Source organism: Hyperoodon ampullatus (genome assembly GCF_949752795.1).
Source record: "Hyperoodon ampullatus genome assembly, chromosome: 4".
NCBI classification, from domain to species: domain Eukaryota; kingdom Metazoa; phylum Chordata; class Mammalia; order Artiodactyla; family Ziphiidae; genus Hyperoodon; species Hyperoodon ampullatus.
The window spans coordinates 54,929,039-54,933,937 of NC_136917.1; the positions used below are offsets into that span (position 1 = coordinate 54,929,039).

Genomic DNA, 4,899 nt, shown 5'->3' on the forward strand with positions numbered 1-4,899 from the left:
ATTCCCTTTCCCATATTAGGGAAGTTTTCAACTATAATCTCTTCAAATATTTTCTCAGTCCCTTTCTTTTTCTCTTCTTCTTCTGGGATCCCTATAATTCGAATGTTGGTGTGTTTAATGTTGTCCCAGAGGTCTCTGAGACTGTCCTCTGTTCTTTTCATTCTCTTTTCTTTATTTTGCTCTGCATCAGTTATTTCCACTATTTTATCTTCCACCTCACTTATCCATTCTTCTGCCTCAGTTATTCTGCTATTGATCCCATCTAGAGTATTTTTCATTTCATTTATTGTGTTTTTAATCGATGCTTGATTCATCTTTAGTTCTTCTAGGTCCTTGTTAACTGTTTCTTGCATTTTGTCTATTCTATTTCCAAGATTTTGGATCTTGGAAATAGAATCTTGGATCATCTTTATTATCATTATTCTGAATTCTTTTTCAGGCAGACTGCCTATTACCTCTTCATTTGTTAGGTCTGGAAGGTTTTTATCTTGCTCCTTCACCTGCTGTGTGTTTTTCTGTCTTCTCATTTTGCTTATGTTACTGTGTTTGGGGTCTCCTTTTTGCAGGCTGCAGATTCGTAGTTCCCGTTGTTTTTGGTGTCTGTCCCCAGTGGCTAAGGTTGTTTCAGTAGGTTGTGTAGGCTTCCTGGTGGACGGGACTAGTGCCTGTGTTCTGGTGGTTGAGGCTCGATCTTGTCTTTCTGGTGGGCAAGTCCACGTCTGGTGGTGTGTTTTGGGGTGCCTGTGGCCTTATTATGTTTTTAGGCAGCCTCTCTGCTAATGGGTGGGGTTGTGTTCCTGTCTTGCTAGTTGCTTGGCATAGGGTGACCAGCACTGTAGCTTGCTGGTCGTTGACTGAAGCTGGGTGCTGGTGTTGAGATGGAGATCTCTGGGAGATTTTCACCACTTGATATTATGTGGAGCTGGGAGGTCTCTTGTGGACCCGTGTCCTGAAGTTGGCTCTCCCACTTCAGAGGCACAGCACTGACTCCTGGCTGCAGCACCAAGAGCCTTTCATCTACCCAGCTCAGAATAAAAGGGAGAAAAAGTAGAAAGAAAGAATTAGTAGAAGAAAGAAAGAGAGAGAAAGAAAGAAGAAGGAAAGAAAGGAAGGAAGGAAGAAAGAAAGAAAGGAGGGAGGGAGGGAGGAAGGACGGAAAGAAAGAAAGGGAGGGAGGGAGGAAGGAAAGAAAAAGAAAGAGTGAATGGAAGAAAGGAGGGAGGGAGGGAGGAAGGAAAGAAAAAGAAATAGTGAATGGAAGGAGGGAGGGAGGGAGGGAGGAAGGAAAGGAAGAAAGAAAGGAGGGGTGGAGGGAGGGAGGGAGGAAGGAAAGAAAAAGAAAGAGTGAAAGGAAGAAGGGTGGGAGGGAGGAAGGAAGGAAAGAAAGACAGACAGGAAGGAGGGAGGGAGAAAGGAAAGAAAAAGAGTGAAAGAAGGGAGGGAGGGAGGAAGGAAAGAAAGAAAGACAGACAGGAGGGTGAGAGGGAGGAAAGAAAGAAAGAAAGGGGTGGAGGGAGGAAGGGAAGGTAGGAAAAAGAGAAAGAGGGAAGATAAAGTAAAATAGAATAAAGTATAAAATATAGTAGCGTTATTAAAAATAAAAAAGTAATTATTGAAAAAAAAATGGACGGATAGAACCCTGGGACCTATGGTGGAAGCAAAGCTATACAGAGAAAATCTCACACAGAAGCATACACATACACATTCACAAAAAGAGAATGGGGGGGGAGAAATCGAAAATCTTGCTCTCAAAGTCCACCTCCTCAATTTGGGATAATTCGTTGTAAAAAGAGGAAAAGGGGAAAAAGTCTGAAATCTTGCTCTCAAAGTCCACCTCCTTAATTTGGGATAATTCGTTGTAAAAAGAGGAAAAGGAGAAAAAATCTTAAATCTTGTCCTCAAAGTCCACCTCCTCAATTTGGGATGATTCGCTGTCCATTCATGCACTCCACCGACGCAGGGCACATCAAGCGGACCGTGGAGCTTTAATCCGCTGCCTCCGAGGCTGCACAGAGAGATTTCCCTGTCTCTTCTCTGCTCTCGCAGCTCCCGGGTCTCAGCCTTGGACCTGGCCCCGCCTCTGCGCGTAGGTCGCCGGAGGGCGTCTGTTCTTCACTCAGACAGGACAGGTTTAAAGGAGCCGCTGATTCGGGGGCTGTGGCTCACTCAGGCCGAGGGGAGGGAGGGGCACGCAGTGCGGGGCGGGCCTGCGGTGGCAGAGGCCGGCGTGACGTTGCACCAGCCCGAGGCGCTCCGTGCACTTTCCCAGGGAAGCCGTCCCTGGGTCCCGGGACCCCAGCAGTGGCGGGCTGTACAGGCTCCCCGGAAGGGGGGGTGGACAGTGACCTGCGCTCGCACACAGGCCTTGTGGCGGCGGCAGCAGCAGCCCCAGCGTCCCACACCCGTCTCCGGGGTCCGCGCCTTCAGCCGCGGCTCGCGCCCGTCTCTGGAGCTTCTTTAAGTAGCGCTCTTAATGCCCTCTCCTCGCGCACCAGGAAACAAAAGGGAAGAAAAAGTCTCTTGCCTCTTCGGCAGCTCCAGACTTTTTCCTGGACTCCCTCCGGGCTAGCCGCGGCGGCACACCAACCCCTTCAGGCTCTTCCTGCCGCCAGCCCCAGTCCTCTCCCTGCGCTCTGACCGAAACCCGATACCCGAGCCTCAGCTCCCAGCCCCGCCCGCCCCGGTGGCTGAGCAGACAAGCCTCTCGGGCTGGTGTGTGCCTGAGGGCACCGATCCTCTGTGCGGGAATCTCTCCGCTTTGCCCTCCACACCCCTGTTGCTGTGCTCTCCTCGGCTACTCCGAAGCTTTCCCCCTCCGCCACCCGCAGTCTCCGCCCTCGAAGGGGCTTCTAGTGTGTGGAAACCTTTCCTCCTTCACGGCTCCCTCCCTCTGGTGCAGGTCCCGTCCCTATCCTTTTGTCTCTGTTTATTCTTTTTTCTTTTGCCCTACCCAGGTATGTGGGGAGTTTCTTGCCTTTTGGGGGGTCTGAGGTCTTCTGTCAGCGTTCAGTAGGTGTTCTGTAGGAGTTGTTCCACGTGTAGATGAATTTCTGATGTATCTGTGGGGAGGAAGGTGATCTCCGCGTCTTACTCTTCCGCCATCTTCCTCCGGACTCCCCCCATTTCTTTATAACCTACATTTTTAAGAGAACAGGAAGGGGAGACGATTTGGCAAAATTGTTTATTGAGAGACAGTATTTTTTTAAAGTCACATTTAAAGGTATGCATGGCTAGGGACTTCCCTGGTAGCGCAGTGGTTAAGAATCCGCCTGCCAATGCAGGGGACACGGGTCCGAGCCCTGGTCCGGGAAGATCCCACATGCTGCGGAGCAACTAAGCCCGTGAGCCACAGCTACTGAGCCCACGAGCCACAACTACTGAAGTACATGTGCCACAACTACTGAAGCCCATGTGCCACAGCTACTGAAGCCCACACGCCTAGAGCCCGTTCTCCGCAACAAGAGAAGCCACCGCAGTGAGAAGCCTGCATACTGCAACGAAGAGTAGTCCCCACTCGCCGCAACTAAAGAAAGCCTGTGCACAGCAACGAAGACCCAACGCAACCAAAAATATAAATAAATAAATGTATTTTTTTTTAAAAAAGGTGTGCATGGCAAGGTTTAAAAAGTTAAGGAAAAATAGCTCCCCAGCCCCCTCCCCCTCAGATGTGGCTGGAGCTTGAGGCATGCAGGGCCGGAGACACGGCAGACCCGGGACCCAGAGCGGCTCGGAGGGGGTGAATAATAGTTCTTCAAGTCTGCAATAAAAAATGGCCTCCAATAAAACTACATTGCAAAAAATGGGAAAGAAACAACATGGAAAGAGTAAAAAAGTCGAAGAGGCAGAACCTGAAGAATTTGTGGTAGAAAAAGTACCGGACCATCATGTAGTGAATGGGAAGGTGGAGTATTTCCTGAAGTGGAAGGGATTTACAGATGCAGACAATACTTGGGAACCTGAAGAAAATTTTGGTTGTCCAGAGTTAATTGAAGCATTTCTTAATTCTCAAAAAACTGGTAAAGAAAAAGATGGAACAAAAAGAAAATCTTTATCTGACAGTGAATCTGATGATAGCAAATCAAAGAAAAAAAGAGACGCTGCTGACAAACCAAGAGGTTTAGCCAGAGGTCTCGACCCAGAGTGAATAACTGGTGCCAGTGACAGCAGTGGAGAATTCATGTTTCTCATGAAATGGAAAGATTCAGATGAGGCGGACTTGGTGCTGGCAAAAGAGGCAAATAGGAAGTGTCCTCAAATTGTAATTGTTTTTTGTTTTTTGTTTTTTTTTGGTACGTGGGCCTCTCACCGCTGCGGCCTCTCCCACTGCGGAGCACAGGCTCCGGACGCGCAGGCCCAGCGGCCATGGCCCACAGGCCCAGCCGCTCCACAGCACGTGGGATCCCCCCAGACCAGGGCATGAACCTGCGCCCCCCGCATCGGCAGGCGGACCCCCAACCACTGCGCCACCAGGGAAGCCCTGTAATTGCTTTTTATGAAGAGAGACTAATTTAACATTCTTGTCCAGAAGATGAGGCTCAATAATTGTTTGCATTGCTTTATATATATATTTATATATATATATTTATATATATATATAAAATCTGGGTCTTGGTTTTTTGATTTATTAGTGTGAAGAAATAACTACATTCTAATGAAAATCAAGTTTGATATGTTCGTTTTGAAGTAGTATTGGGGAAGTTGTGGGGTTTTGGGGGGGTTTTGTTTTTGCTTTTTTTTGAATCTGTAACACTGGTTACTTTGAACAAATAAAAGCTTTCTGTAGTTGCTTCCTTTAGCAGAAAAGAACATTTGATACCACAGTATATTATTTCCTCTGCATTAGAGAACAGCTTTTCTAAATGTTGGGGGAAATCTCCAGAGTCATTACTTAATCAGAAT

At 48.0% G+C, this 4,899-nt stretch overlaps 1 pseudogene across 1 annotated transcript; it reads left to right on the top strand.

Annotated features, from left to right (window-relative positions):
- The first annotated feature begins 3,699 nt into the window (after positions 1-3,699).
- On the top strand, positions 3,700-4,542 carry LOC307051444 (chromobox protein homolog 3-like; annotated as a pseudogene). Its single transcript has 2 exons — positions 3,700-4,258; positions 4,480-4,542. The product of its transcript is annotated as a chromobox protein homolog 3-like (transcript).
- The last annotated feature ends 357 nt before the right edge of the window (positions 4,543-4,899 follow it).